The sequence below is a fragment of the Bufo gargarizans genome, chromosome 2, assembly GCF_014858855.1.
Source record: "Bufo gargarizans isolate SCDJY-AF-19 chromosome 2, ASM1485885v1, whole genome shotgun sequence".
NCBI classification, from domain to species: domain Eukaryota; kingdom Metazoa; phylum Chordata; class Amphibia; order Anura; family Bufonidae; genus Bufo; species Bufo gargarizans.
In genome coordinates this window covers 243063740-243080273 of record NC_058081.1, presented here as the reverse complement: position 1 = coordinate 243080273, position 16534 = coordinate 243063740, and the positions used below count along the sequence as shown (strand labels likewise).

At 50.0% G+C, this 16534-nt stretch overlaps 1 protein-coding gene across 2 annotated transcripts in view; it reads left to right on the top strand.

The window, feature by feature from the left end:
• RELN (reelin) overlaps positions 1–16534 on the top strand; it is a 716958-nt gene that overhangs the window by 130720 nt on the left and 569704 nt on the right. The gene's annotated exons all lie outside the window — the stretch shown is intronic.

The window sequence follows — 16534 nt, the reverse complement described above, 5'->3', positions numbered from 1 at the left end:
TAGCTGTCCTGTGTGGACTGAGGAGTGTGTATAGCTGTCCTGTGTGTACTGGGGAGTGTGTATAGCTGTCCTGTGTGTACTGAGGAGTGTATGTAGCTGTCCTGTGTGTACTGAGGAGTGTGTATAGCTGTCCTGTGTGGACTGAGGAGTGTGTATAGCTGTCCTGTGTGTACTGAGGAGGGTGTATATGTCCTGTGTGTACTGTATCATATTTATATAGCTGTCCTGTGTGTACTGTATCATATGTATATAACTGTCCTGTGTGTACTGAGAAGTGTGTCTAGCTGTCCTGTGTGTACTGAGGAGAGTGTATATGTCCTGTGTGTACTGTATCATATGTACATAACTGTCCTGTGTGTACTGAGGAGTTTCTATAGCTGTCCTGTGTGTACTGAGGAGGGTGTATATGTCCTGTGTGTACTGTATCATATGTATATAACTGTCCTGTGTGTACTGAGGAGTGTGTATAGCTGTCCTGTGTGGACTGAGGAGTGTATGTAGCTGTCCTGTGTGTACTGGGCAGTGTGTATATGTCCTGTGTGTACTGTATCATATGTATATAGCTGTCCTGTGTGTACTGTATCATATGTATATAGCTGTCCTGTGTGTACTGAGGAGTGTGTATAGCTGTCCTGTGTGTACTGAGGAGGGTGTATAGGTCCTGTGTGTACTGTATCATATTTATATAGCTGTCCTGTGTGTACTGTATCATGTGTGTATAGCTGTCCTGTGTGTACTAAGGAGGGTGTATAGGTCCTGTGTGTACTGTATCATATTTATATAGATGTCCTGTGTGTACTAAGGAGGGTGTATAGGTCCTGTGTGTACTGTATCATATGTATATAGCTGTCCTGTGTGTACTGTATCATATGTATATAGCTGTCCTGTGTGTACTGAGGAGTGTGTCTAGCTGTCCTGTGTGTACTGAGGAGAGTGTATATGTCCTGTGTGTACTGTATCATATTTATATAACTGTCCTGTGTGTACTGAGGAGTGTGTATAGCTGTCCTGTGTGTACTGAGGAGTGTGTATAGCTGTCCTGTGTGTACTGAGGAGGGTGTATATGTCCTGTGTGTACTGTATCATATGTATATAACGGTCCTGTGTGTACTGAGGAGTGTGTATAGCTGTCCTGCGTGGACTGAGGAGTGTATGTAGCTGTCCTGTGTGTACTGGGCAGTGTGTATATGTCCTGTGTGTACTGTATCATATGTACAGGTCCTTCTAAAAAAATTAGCATATTGTGATAAAGTTCATTATTTTCTGTAATGTACTGATAAACATTAGACTTTCATATATTTTAGATTCATTAACACACAACTGAAGTAGTTCAAGCCTTTTATTGTTTTAATATTGATGATTTTGGCATACAGTGTCATGGAACCATGAACCAGACGTACAACAAGAGATAAGTGGAAATAAGAAGGCTTTATTGAAAATCAAGCTGTAAGGCAAAAGTCCAAACGGATGGCTAAACCGAAGCAGGGTCTTGCGAAGCCAGAGGTCAGGAACCAGAAGGGTAGTCAGACGAAGCCTGGATCAGGAACCAGCAGGGTAGTCAGACGAAGCATGGAACTGGAACCAGAAGCAGCAGCAGTCTTAGAAGCATGTGAACACAGGAGGACCAAGCAAGGAACTGAAGCCACAGACCTCCTATATATATGAGCTAGGCATCCAGCTCCTCCCAGTGGGAAGGAGAAGCCGCAGGGTGGGAGGCTACAAGAAACCCAGAAACCAAGATGGCCACCAGCACATGTCAAACGAAGGAGAACAGCAGGAAGGTAAGACCATGACAGTACCTCCCCCTCAAGGGCCCCTCCTCCGCGGAGTAAAGAACGGTTTCTGAGGGAAGCGTGCGTGGAAGGCTCGGAGCAAGGCAGGAGCATGGACATCTGCGGAGGGAACCCAGGAACGCTCCTCTGGACCATAACCACGCCAATGGGCCAAAAACTGCACCCGACCGCGGACCAGGCGTGAGTCCAGGATATTGCTCACCTCATACTCCTCACGATTGCCCACTTGGACCGGACGAGGCCGAGGAACCGAGGAAGTGAAACGATTACACACCAGTGGCTTCAACAGGGAGACATGAAACACGTTGGAGATCCGCATGCCAGGAGGAAGCGCAAGGGCATAGGCTACCGGGTTTACCCTGCGAAGCACTCGGAAGGGACCAACAAAGCGAGGCGCCAGCTTGGGAGTGGGCACTCGAAGGTTGAGGTTGCGGGTGGACAACCATACGCGGTCTCCGACCTGGTAGGAAGGAGCGGGCGCTCGTCTGCGATCAGCCTGGAGTCTCTGGCGCTGCGCAGAGACCTCAAGGGACCTCTGGATCTGTACCCAAGAAGCACGTAGGACGGAAAGGTGATCCTCCACAGCCAGAATATCCTGGGGAGAGAATACCTCCGGTAACACGGCAGGTTGGAACCCATAATTGGCCATGAAGGGAGACGTCCCAGAGGAAGAGTTCACCGCCGTGTTCCTGGCAAACTCAGCCCAAGGCAGGAGGTCAACCCAATTGTCTTGGTGATCGGAAACATAGCAACGAAGGAATTGCTCCAAGGCCTGATTGGATCGTTCTGCGGCCCCATTGGACTGAGGGTGGTAGGCCGAGGAGAAAGAGAGATGAATCCCCAACTGGGAGCAAAAGGCGCGCCAGAACCTGGACACAAACTGACTCCCCCGATCCGACACAATCTCCTTGGGCAAACCGTGCAACCGGAAGACCTCCCTGGCAAAAATCGAGGCCAACTCTTGTGCAGAGGGTAACTTCTTGAGAGGAACACAGTGGCACATTTTGGAAAACCGATCCACAATCATGAGAATGACCGTATGGCCTCGGGATGCAGGGAGGTCCACAATGAAATCCATCCCCAGGTGTGACCATGGACGCTCCCCGGTGGCTATGGGTTGCAAAAGGCCCAACGGAAGGTGCCGAGGGGACTTACTCTGGGCACAAACGGAGCATGCCGCTACATATGCGGCGATGTCGGAACGTAGAGAAGGCCACCAGAACAGACGTGAAACAGCCCAGGACAGCTGATTCTTTCCAGGATGCCCCGCGGCCTTGGAGTTATGGTAGGTTCGCAACAACCGAGTGCGCAACTCCTCAGGCACAAAACATCTGCCGTTGGGTCTCCCAGAGGGAGCACCAGATTGAGCCGCCAAAATCTGCTCACCCAGGGGAGAGGTCAGGCTGGTGCGAATAGCGGCCAGGATCTGATTCGGAGGTATGACCGAAGTCGGAATCGACTCCTCCCCGGACAGCTCGGAGTACTGCCGTGATAAGGCATCCGCTCTGATGTTCTTGGAACCGGGTAGGTAGGAGACCACGTAATTAAAACGTGACAAGAACAGAGCCCATCTGGCCTGACGTGGTGTCAATCTCTTGGCCTCAGAGAGGTAGGTCAGATTCTTGTGGTCCGTCAGGATGAGAACCGGAACCACCGAGCCCTCGAGCAAGTGCCTCCATTCCTTAAGGGCCTGCACGATGGCCAATAACTCCCTGTCACCAATCTGATAGTTGCACTCCGCGGAAGACAGTTTCCGGGAGTAAAACCCACAAGGAAGCAGAGGACCCTCTGGTGTTCTACGCTGAGACAGAAGGGCGCCTACTCCCGTCTCAGACGCGTCCACCTCGAGGACAAAAGGCAACCCAGGGTTGGGATGCGACAGAATCGGAGCCGACACAAAGGCGGACTTTAGAGCCTCAAAAGCTCGGATGGCCTCGAGCGGCCAGACCTGGGGATTACTGCCCTTCCTGGTCAGATCCGTGAGAGGCTTGGCTAGCATGGAAAAGTCCCTGATGAACTTCCGATAATAATTGGCGAAGCCCAAAAAGCGCTGCAGGGCACGAAGACCACTGGGCTGGGGCCACTGTAAGACAGCCGAAACCTTCTCAGGATCCATGGAGAACCCCTCAGCGGAAATGATGTAACCTAAGAAGGTTACCTGGGATCGGTGAAATTCGCATTTCTCAAGCTTACCGAACAGCTTGTTCTCTCGTAACCGTTGCAACACTCGTCTGACATCCAGAATGTGGGCCTCCATGGATTCAGAATATACCAAGATGTCATCCAAATAGACCACCACACACTGCTGCAACAGGTCACGGAAAACATCGTTGATGAATTCCTGGAAGACTGCGGGCGCATTGCACAACCCAAAGGGCATAACCAAGGATTCATAATGACCGGTCCTGGTGTTAAACGCGGTCTTCCACTCATCGCCCGCCTTGATCCTTACCAGGTTATATGCCGCCCTCAGGTCGAGTTTGGTAAAGACCGTGGCCCCTTTGAGGCGATCGAACAGCTCGGAAATCAAGGGTATCGGGTAAGCGTTCTTGATCGTGATGCGATTGAGACCCCTGTAATCGATGCAAGGCCTCAACTCACCGCCCTTCTTTTTCACAAAGAAAAATCCAGCCCCTGCCGGGGACGAGGATTTGCGAATGTGTCCGCGTGAAAGCGCCTCCCTCACGTACTCCTCCATGGCCTCATTCTCCGCTACCGACAGTGGATAGACTTTGCCACGAGGAGGAACGGCACCAGATTGTAACTCTATGGCACAATCGTATGGGCGGTGCAGAGGTAGGGCAACCGCACGCACCTTATCGAATACATCCCGGTACTCCTCGTATTCAGGAGGCAACAGAGAGTCCGAGGAAGTACACAGCAACTTGACAGGCCCATGGATGCAACTAGCCCCACACTGCGGTGACCACGAGAGGATCTCGGCCGATCTCCAATCGAAAGTCGGATTATGCTTCTGGAGCCAGGGGTACCCCAAGACTACCGAGTAGTGTGGAGACGAAATAACCTGGAGACAGACCGACTCTCTGTGAACGGCACCAATGGCCATCCCCACTGGAAGGGTCTCCTGAGTCACGTGTGGCGGCAGAAGGGGTCTGCCGCCTATCGCCTCAAGAGCCAGTGGGGAACCTCGAGCCTGCAGAGGAATGGAATTGGCGGCAGCGAACACACTATCAATGAACAAACCACCAGCACCAGAGTCCATCAACGCCTGGGTCGTCACCGAGCCCCCGACCCAGGAGAGGACAACAGTAATCAGTGGTTTGTCAACACGGGAAACCGGGGACGAGGAGACTCCACCCAAGATCTGCCCCCGACAGGATCTCAGGTGCGAGCGTTTCCCGGACGGTTCGGGCATGCCAACCGAAAATGCCCACCGAGACCACAGTACATGCATCGGCCCTCGCGTCTCCGGAGTACCCTCTCCCCCTCGGACAGGCGAGCAAACCCCAGCTGCATGGGTTCACCCCCAGACAAGTCATCCCCAGGAGGCGTGGGAGGAGAGGGAGGCACGGGTGGGACAGCAAACGTAGGCGCCAATCTGTTAGAAGACCTCCGCAGGCTCTCCTTAAAGGAAGGTCTCTCCCTGAGTCTGGTGTCAATCAAAATCAGGAAAGAAATAAGAGACTCGAGCTCCACTGGTAGGTCCTTAGCTGCAACCTCATCCTTCAAGGCATCCGAGAGACCATGAGAGAAAGCAGCGACCAGAGCCTCATTATTCCAGCCCACCTCTGCTGCCAGGGTACGAAACTCAATGGCGTATTCAGCTACGGATCGTGAACCCTGTCTGATGGACATAAGGAGCTTCGCAGCAGAGGCAGCACGAGCCGGCACATCGAATACCTTCCGAAGAGAAGCAACAAAACCGGAAAACTCGGCAACCACCGGATTGTTGTTCTCCCATAAAGGGCTGGCCCAGGCCAAGGCCTTGTCCGAGAGCAGCGAGATCAAGAAGCCCACCTTTGATCTCTCAGTAGGAAAGGCATGTGGCAGCAACTCGAAATAAATGCCCACCTGGTTAAGGAAACCTCGGCACTGAGTTGGCTCTCCCCCAAAGCGCTGTGGAAGGGGGGCAGAACCGGTCATACCCCGAAACACCGCAGGCGCAGCAACAGGTGTCGGGGTAGACTCTGGCGCAACAACCGGAGCGGCAGTAGGAGCGGGCCCAGGAGCGACAACCGACCCATCGGCAACGGAAGCTAAATGAGCCGTGCGTTCAAGCAGGGTTTGCAACGCCACAGCGAACCGACCCAACAGGTGATCCTGCTGATCAAGTCTGGCAACCAGCGTAGGTAACTTTTGTACTGAGGAGTGTGTGTAACAGTCCTGCTTTATTAGTGTGTGTGTTGTGGTGGAGGGTATGATTGCCTGCTAAGGCTTGGGAAGGCGGGATCCAGGGTGCCCAAGTAAATTCTCGCCCAGGGTCCAATCAATATTAAAGACGGCCCTGCATATAACTCTATTCACCAATGCACTTTCACTGACAGTGTCCTTTAAAAAATGTACTAACAATGCAAAACTACAGTAAATCCTGTAAAATATGAAGTACTACTTCAAATAAGTACACTGCATCTATTGTAGCATTGTACTAGGTGCCTCGAAAAGTGCCAGGCTACAAAGCAGATGTACCACGAGATCTGTTAAAAGCTTGAGCTATTATTTAGGAAAGAAAAGAGGTAAAGTCTGAGAAGACATACTCTGTAAAGTAAATATAACGAGCAGGCAGCAGTATTGTCCCTGCTTTTGCAGTTTCTGCTATATTTCACTGACATAAGGAGTGGGAGAGACAGAGACATAATGTGGGCACTTGCCACATTGTCTGTGAATTTTAACAGAACACAGTTAACAAACATTTTTGCATTAATTACCACCCATTTCTAAACGGCACAATGCAAAGGTCTTTCTGAAACACAGGACCAATTAGCACTTTTTACAGAAATGTAGGAAAAAACGAATAGCACAGTGAAAGGCAATCTGTTATGGCTGTTATTTTAATTTCCAATTCTAAGGTTAATAATGCTTCTGGAAACAGGGCCTTCTGCTCCACGGGAGGTTTCTGTCCTTCCTGAGCTCATGATTAGGTGTGTTTTATTGCATTTAAAGAGAATATGTCCCAATGATTTTGGACTATTTCTACTATTTCTCTCAGCGCTCAAGTTCTAGTCCTTATCTGCAGTACTATTCATGTAGTACTGTAGATAATACTGCAAAAGTGTGGTGACATATTCCTTTTAAGTGTATTAAGATATACAATATGGATGTATTCAGATGTGCTGGTTATGTCGCAAACATGCAACAATCTTTGTAAACATCAATGCTACAAACTGAAACGTGTATATACAGTGGAGAAAATAAGTATTTGATACACTGGCGATTTTGATTGGAGAGGTCTGTAATTTGTATTGTAGGTACACTTCAACTGTGAGAGACAGAAGCTAACAATAAATCCAGAAAAACACATTGTATGATTTTTTTAGAAGGATTTCTGTCACCAGAATTAACGCTATTAAACTAGCTGACATTAGTGATGCTAATTAGCCTCTATGAGCGGTGGGGGTCATTGCCCCTGCTCCCAGAGGCTCCGTTCTCCCACCTCTGGCCACGACCTGCTACACTAGATTGACAGGGCCCGGCAGCCTTCACCTCCATCTGCTGCCCCTGTGCGCAGGGGAAATCTCGCGCAGGCACAGTGAGTAAGCCGGCAGCCGGCGAGCACCCTTCACACACTGCGCCTGCGCCGAATACTGAACGGGACGGCGCAGGCACGAGATTTACATGGCAGACAGGGCTGGCAGTAGGAAACCAATTACGCCTGGCTCTGTCAGCAGCCTCCATATGTCATCCATCAGCCCCATATATCAACCCCTATATGTCAGCCATCAGCCCCCTGCAAATAAAAAAAAAAAAACTCACTTACCTCTCTCCTGCTCCTGGACGCCATCGCTCCTCACCATCGCGATCCTCTTCATCCTGCTGTCGGCTGTGTATCAAGGAGCACATTGTGACGTCACAGAGCGCCCTCACGCTGTGCGGAGCCCTACACAGCCAATAGCCGAGCCGAGGACCAGGAAGCGGTGAGTACAGAGCCTTCACCGCTTCCCGGTCCTTCAGTACTAATGAAGCGCTTCCATAATGGAAGTGATTCATTAGTATTCGTCCCATAAGACGCAGGGGCATCTTTCCCCCACCGTCAGTGGTGCCTAAAGGGTTCCATTACTCTTTAGAGCACTGCAGCAAATTTATTCAGGAAATCGGTGAAGTTTAGAGACTCCAGTGTTCTGACATGTATTCATGACTTGTTTTAAGATCATTTTTATTTTCTGGCATCTGCAATAGCATTCCTGGATACCCAAAGAGTCACTGAATAAGAAGTAGGCGAGCTTAAAAAAGTAACTCTGGAACTCTGCAAGGTTTCTGCATTGCCCACATAATTCCAGCTATCTAATCGATAGAAAGTAACAGGGGCATATTTGCAATGCTGTTAACTGTTCTACCATCCCGTTCAGTCAGTTGGATACTTAGAAAACTGATGACAGATTACCTTTAAGCGGTATTGAATTGCAACCGCATCTTGTGAACCCAGCTTAAACGCTGTGTACACCTTTGGGGACATTTTTTTTTATTAGTGCATTGTACTCATTATTAGAGATGGTCTTGCGGTTCACCCAGCGGTCGGTTCGTGGTGAACTTTGCTCATTCGCTGTTCGCCGAACATGCGAACATATGGCGTTATTCGCGACCGCCATTTCTTTTACATTGTGAAAAACTTTGACCCATGACACATCCATCAGGTGGTGCAGGACAGCCAACTGAGACATTTCAGCACATGAACATACCCCCTACCTTATAAATAGACCCGATCTGGCTGACAATTTACATTCTGTCTTTTGTCAGTGTAGGGAGAGGTTGCTGTTTGGATCAGGGACAGGCTGTTAGTGGATTTGTATTGTGCAGCAGTGTGACTGGTGATTGGTTCTGCAGCGATACTGCAACTACAAAGAGTGACAAACGCAATTAGAAAAAAATAACTGGTGTGATAGACCATTGGCCCCCAAAACAACATATTGAAGTGGGGTGTTATCTAAGAATATACTTTTCTAATAGTGTATTTGGGTACTGGCAAAATGTATCCTGTTTCACTGCGTTACCTCTGCTACACACAGTGAGAAAAGTTACAGGATTCTTTTTTTTATAACTGGTGTGATAGACCAGTGGCCCCCCAAAATGACATATTGAAGCGGGGTGTTATATAGGAATAGACTTTTATAATAGTGTATTTGGGTACTGCAGAAATGTATCCTCTTTGGCTGCGTTACCTCTGCTACACACAGTGAGAAAAGTTACAGGAAATTTTTCTTTATAACTGGTGTGATAGACCAGTTGCCCCCCAAAACGACATATTGAAGCGGGGTGTTATATAATATACTTTTATAATAGTGTATTTGGGTACTAGCGAAATGTATCCTTTTTCGCTGCGTTACCTCTGCTACACACAGTGAGAATAGTTACAGGATTTTTTTTTTTATAACTGGTGTGATAGACCAGTGGCCCCCAAAACGACACATTGAAGAGGGGTGTTATATAATATACTTTTATAATAGTGTATTTGGGTACTGCAGAAATGTATCCTCTTTCGCTGCGTTACCTTTGCTAAACACAGTGAGAAAAGTTACAGGAATTTTTTTTTATAACTGGTGTGATAGACCAGTGGCCCCCCAAAACAACATATTGAAGGGGGGTGTTATATAAAAATAGACTTTTCTAATAGTGTATTTGTGTACTGCAGAAATTTAGCCTCTTTGGCTGCGTTACCTCTGCTACACACAGTGAGAAAAGTTACAGGAAAACATTTTGTATAACTGGTGTGATAGACCAGTGGCCTCCCAAAATGACATATTGAAGCGGGGTGTTATATAAGAATATACTTTTCTAATAGTGTATTTTGGTACTGCAGAAATTTAGCCTCTTTCACTGCGTCACCTCTGCTACACACAGTGAGAAAAGGTACATTCAAATTTTTTTATAACTGGTGTGATAGACCAGTGGCCCCCCAAAACGGCATATTGAAGCGGGGTGTTATATACCTTCTTCCACATACACTGTGCTTCTCTAGAGACTTTTGTCACTGGGTCACTCACTCAGCCTTCCGCTTCTGCACCCTCCTCATCCTCTCTATCTGCAACCTCTGCTGTGTGCACCCCCAAAGACACCACCACCACCATATATCCTCCGCTTGAGTCGGAGGAATTATTTTCCGATCCATCACAGGACATTTCCGATGCGCAGCCATTCTTGGCATCGGATCAGGAAGAGGAGGTAGCAACAGCCGCCACTCAGCAGTCTGATGACAGTACCCAGATCACCCTAAGGAGGTTGGTCCCTTCTGTTGCTGCCAATGTTAGTGGTGGGGAAGGTGATGTCGATGATGACGTGTCTATGGACGTCACGTGGGTGCCCACAAGAGAGAAAGAGGAGGAGAGTTCAGAGGGAGATATGGACCAGCAGATAGGGAAGAGAAGCAGGCCGAACTTACATTGCACAGAAGGGACAAACCAGACTGCTAATGTATCAGGAGCGAGCCATCAACCATGTACGGTCACATCTGGCACTCCCAGGACACCAGCACATGGCTCCGCAGTGTGGGCTTTTTTTTTACTTGTCCGCTGCTGACAATAGTGTTGCCATCTGCAGCCTTTGCAGTCATTGCATAAGTCACGGTAAGCCCAACACTCACCTAGGGATGACCGCCTTAAGAAGGCACCTGGCCTCCCATCACCGAGCCCAGGAGCCCAGTGGGAGCAACGCCGTCAGAACCCACAAAGCCACACTCCAGGCTCTCACCGTCCAGCCTCTTCTCCTTTTTCTCTCTCCTCACAATTGTCCTCCACTCCACCTTCCATCATGCTATCCTCACGATTGTCTGGAAAAAGGCAGGCTTCCGTGGCCCAAATGTTCGAGCGTAAAAAAATTATGACGCCTGATAACCCTCTTGCCCAATGTTTGACCGCTGGCTTGTCGGAACTGATAGCCCGCCAACTACTGCCATATAAACTGGTGGACTCGGATGCCTTTCTAAAATTTGTGGCCATTGGAACACCACAATGGAAGGTCCCAGGAAGGAAATATTTCTCGCAGAAGGGCATCCCAGATCTATATGGCCACATTCAGCGAGAAGTAAATGTATCTTTGGCACACAGCACGCTGAAACAGGGCAAAATTACATGTCCTGAACCTGGTAGTGCAGCGATTCATTATCAAATACCCTGGAGTCCAGGGCGGCTTGCGGCAGGCCAGGAAAATCTCGGGCCATTTCAGAAGATCTTACACGGCCATGGCTCGCCTTGCTGACATTTAGCGGTGACACAACCTGCCCGTCAGACATCTTATTTGTGACTGCCCGATGCGACGGAACTCAACCTTGTATATGCTTGATAGTCTGCTCCAGCAGAAACGTGCAGTTAATGACTACCTGTACGAAGTCTGCGGCAGGACAGGTTCGGGGGAGCTTGTTTTCTTTTCACCGCGCCAGTGGCTGCTCATGAACCGACACATGAAGACTTCTGTGGCCATTTGATGAGATTACCAAACCGGTCAGTCGCAGCCAGGATGCCATCAGTGACATTGCACCTTACGCGTTCTTTCTGGAGCGTGCATTGCGTCGTGCCATTGATCAAGGCGTCGTGGAGCAGGAGCAGGAAGATGAGGAAGTTGCAATGCTGGATGAATTCTCAGGGGGGGCTACATCCTCTGAGACAAGTCAACAATAGAGTTGAGCGAACACCTGGATGTTCGGGTTCGACCCGAACTTCGTCCCGAACCCGAACCCCATTGAAGTCAATGGGGACCCAAACTTTTCGGCACTAAAAAGGCTGTAAAACAGCCCAGGAAAGGGCTAGAGGGCTGCAAAAGGCAGCAACATGTAGGTAAATCCCCTGCAAACAAATCTGGATAGGGAAATTAATAAAAATAAAAATAAAATAAATAAAAATTAACCAATATCAATTGGAGAGAGGTCCCATAGCAGAGAATCTGGCTTCACGTCACCCACCACTGTAACAGTCCATTGTCATATATTTAGGCCCCGGCACCCAGGCAGAGGAGAGAGGTCCCGTAACAGAGAATCTGGCTTCATGTCAGCAGAGAATCAGTCTTCATGTCATAGCAGAGAATCATGCTTCACGTCACCCAACACTGGAACAGTCCATTGTCAGATATTTAGTCCCAGGCACCCAGGCAGAGGAGAGAGGTCCCGTAACAGAGAATCTGGCTTCATGTCAGCAGAGAATCAGTCTTCATGTCATAGCAGAGAATCATGCTTCACGTCACCCAACACTGGAACATTCCATTGTCAGATATTTAGGCCCAGGCACCCAGGCAGAGGAGAGAGGTCCCGTAACAGAGAATCTGGCTTCATGTCAGCAGAGAATCAGTCTTCATGTCATAGCAGAGAATCATGCTTCACGTCACCCAACATTGGAACAGTCCATTGTCATATATTTAGGCCCCGGCACCCAGACAGAGGAGAGGTTCATTCAACTTTGGGTTGCCCCGCAATATAATGGTAAAATGAAAATAAAAATAGGATTGAATGAGTGCCCTGGAGTACAATAATATATGGTTAAGGGGAGGTAGTTAATGTCTAATCTGCACAAGGGATGGACAGGTCCTGTGGGATCCATGCCTGGTTCATTTTTATGAACGTCAGCTTGTCCACATTGGCTGTAGACTGGCGGCTGCGTTTGTCTGTAATGACGTCCCCTGCCATGCTGAATACACGTTCAGACAAAACACTGGCAGCCGGGCAGGCCAGCACCTCCAAGGCATAAAAGGCTAGCTCTGGCCACGTGGACAATTTAGAGACCCAGAAGTTGAATGGCGCCGAACCATCATTCAGTACGTGGAGGGGTGTGCACACGTACTGTTCCACCATGTTGGTGAAATGTTGCCTCCTGCTAACACGTTGCGTATCAGGTGGTGGTGCAGTTAGCTGTGGCGTGTTGACAAAACTTTTCCACATCTCTGCCATGCTGTCACAACCAGACATCTGAGAAGCTCTGACAGATGCCTTTCAGAACCTCCTTCTTGAGCTTTCTTTGTTTTGGTTTTCAGTTCCTCATCTCGTTAGCCTCTCTCAGCTGTCTTGTAGTTAGACTGATTGCATCCCTTTAAATTCCTCCCCATAATGCATTAGTGTGCGGTTTATACAACTTCCTGGAGTGTGTGTGCATGCTGATCCTATTTCCCATTCTTCTACAAGATAAGTGTTGTACATTCATTTGTGATTTTATGTTTGCTAGATCCCAGGTGACCCTGACTCCCTCCATGTCTAGCGTAGGGAGCCGGTGGTCGTGTCCCCTCACTATTGTAGGGTGTTCAGGTGTTATATAGTCGAGGTACGAGGATATGCGATCATCCACCATTGGGGTGTTCGCATAGGCTGAGCAGTCAGGGAGAGTGCCAGGTCTTATGCAGGGGTCTCCCTTTTGTTCCTTAGTTTTGGATCCAGTGAGTCATATATTCATTTTGCATTGTCTTGTTTCCTGTACACCTTCTGTGACACATGCTAACCCTGCCCTCAGAGGAGCTGGCCGTGGCACAGCTGCCTTGGTGACCTCCTGCTCCTCCTCTGCCTTGGGCTTCCACTTGTTCCCCTGTGACATTTGGGAATGCTCTCAGTAGCGCGTCTACCAACGTGCGCTTGTACTCGCGCATCTTCCTATCACGCTACAGTGCAGGAAGTAAGGTGGGCACATTGTCTTTGTACCGTGGATCCAGCAGGGTGGCAACCCAGTAGTTCGTACACGTTAAAATGTGGGCAACTCTGCTGTCGTTGCGCAGGCACTGCAGCATGTAGTCGCTTATGTGTGCCAGGCTGCCCAGAGGTAAGGACAAGCTGTCCTCTGTGGGAGGCGTATCGTCATCGTCCTGCGTTTCCCCCCAGCCACGCACCAGTGATGGGCCCGAGCTGCGTTGGGTGCCACCCCGCTGTGACCATGCTTCATCCTCATCCTCCTTCACCTCATCCTCGTCCTCCTCGTCCTCCAGTAGTGGGCCCTGGCTGGCCACATTTGTACCTGGCCTCTGCTGTTGCAAAAAACCTCCCTCTGAGTCACTTCTAAGAGACTGGCCTGAAAGTGCTAAAAATTACCCCTCTTCCTCCTCCTCCTCCTCGGCCACCTCCTCTTCCATCATCGCCCTAAGTGTTTTCTCAAGGAGACATAGAAGTGGTATTGTAACGCTGATAACGGCGTCATCGCCACTGGCCATGTTGGTGGAGTACTCGAAACAGCGCAACAGGGCACACAGGTCTCGCATGGAGGCCCAGTCATTGGTGGTGAAGTGGTGCTGTTCCGCAGTGCAACTGACCCGTGCGTGCTGCAGCTGAAACTCCACTATGGCCTGCTGCTGCTCGCACAGTCTGTCCAGCATGTGCAAGGTGGAGTTCCACCTGGTGGGCACGTCGCATATGAGGCGGTGAGCGGGAAGGCCGAAGTTACGCTGTAGCGCAGATAGGCGAGCAGCAGCAGGATGTGAACGCCGGAAGCGCGAACAGACGGCCTGCACTTTATGCAGCAGCTCTGAGATGTCGGGGTAGTTGTGAATGAACTTCTGCACCACCAAATTCAGCACATGCGCCAGGCAAGGGATGTGCGTCAAACCGGCTAGTCCCAGAGATTTCGCCCATTATCGCACACCACCAGGCCGGGCTTGAGGCTCACCGGCAGCAACCACTCGTCGGTCTGTTGTTCTATACCCCGCCACAACGCCTGTGCGGTGTGGGGCCTGTCCCCCCAAACATATGAGTTTCAGAATGGCCTGCTGACGTTTACCCCGGGCTGTGCTGAAGTTGGTGGTGAAGGTGTGTGGTTGACTGGATGAGCATGTGGAAGAAGAGGAGGAGGAAGCCGAGTAGGAGGAGGAGGCAACAGGAGGTAAAGAATGTTGCCTGCGATCCTTGGCGGCAGAAGGACGTGCGCCAAACAGCTCTCTGCCTGGGGCCCAGCCGCCACTACATTTACCCAGTGTGCAGTTAGGGAGATATAGCGTCCCTGGCTGTGCTTACTGGTCTACGTATCTGTGGTTAGGTGGACCTTGCCACAGATGGTGTTGCGCAGTGCACACTTGATTTTATCGGATACTTGGTTTTGCAGGGAAGGCACGGCTCTCTTGGAGAAGTAGTGCCGGCTGGGAACAACATACTGTGGGACAGCAAGCGACATGAGCTGTTTGAAGCTGTCTGTGTCCACCAGCCTAAATGACAGCATTTCATAGGCCAGTAGTTTAGAAATGCTGGCATTCAGGGTCAGGGATCGAGGGTGGCTAGGTGGGAATTTACGCTTTCTCTCAAATGTTTGTGAGATGGAGAGCTGAACACTGGCGTGTGACATGGTTGAGATGCTTGGTGACGCAGATGGTGGTGTTGGTGGTACATCCCATGTTTGCTGGGCGGCAGGTGCCAACGTTCCTCCAGAGGCGGAGGAAGAGGCCGAGGCGGCGGCAGCAGCAGAAGAGGCTGAGGCGGCAGCAGCAGAAGAGGTAGCAGGGGGAGCCTGAGTGACTTCCTTGGTTTTAAGGTGTTTACTCCACTGCAGTTCATGCTTTGCATGCAGGTGCCTGGTCATGCAGGTTGTGCTCAGGTTCAGAACGTTAATGCCTCGCTTCAGGCTCTGATGGCACAGCGTGCAAACCACTCGGGTCTTGTCGTCAGCACATTGTTTGAAGAAGTGCCATGCCAGGGAACTCCTTGAAGCTGCCTTTGGGGTGCTCGGTCCCAGCTGGCGGCGGTCAGTAGCAGGCGGAGTCTCTTGGCGGCGGGTGTTCTGCTTTTGCCCCCTGCTCCCTCTTTTGCTACGCTGTTGGCTCGGTCTCACCACTGCCTCTTCCTCGGAACTGTGAAAGTCAGTGGCATGACCTTCATTCCATGTGGGGTCTAGGACCTCATCGTCCCCTGCATCGTCTTCCACCCAGTCTTGATCCCTGACCTCCTGTTCAGTCTGCACACTGCAGAAAGACGCAGCAGTTGGCACCTGTGTTTCGTCATCATCAGAGACGTGCTGAGGTGGTATTCCCATGTCCTCATCATCAGGAAACATAAGTGGTTGTGCATCAGTGCATTCTATGTCTTCCACCGCTGGGGAAGGGCTAGGTGGATGCCCTTGGGAAACCCTGCCAGCGGAGTCTTCAAACAGCATAAGAGACTGCTGCATAACTCAGACAGTTTCCCTGGTATGCATGGGAGTGATGTGACAGACTGATGGGCTTGGTTTTCAGGCGCCATCTATGCGCTTTCTGCAGTAGACTGGGTGGGAGATAATGTGAACGTGCTGGATCCACTGTCGGCCACCCAATTGACTAATGCCTGTACCTGCTCAGGCCTTACCATCCTTAGAACGGCATTGGGCCCCACCAAATATCGCTGTAAATTATGGCGGCTACTGGGACCTGAGGTAGTTGGTACACTAGGACGTGTGGCTGTGGCAGAATGGCCACGTCCTCTCCCAGCACCAGAGGGTCTACTAACAGACACCTAACACTATCTGGCTATATATTTAGGTACCGTATTACACTAATAAAGGCAGAGCAGTAACGACCGATTTAGCTGAATATAAATTTGAGGCCTAGTATTTAGGCGCTGGATGACAGGTATACGTTTACGGACAGAATAGACTTGGAATTGCACAGTAGCGTGTGTGTGAAGTTATTGAGAATTACCCTATCTGCAC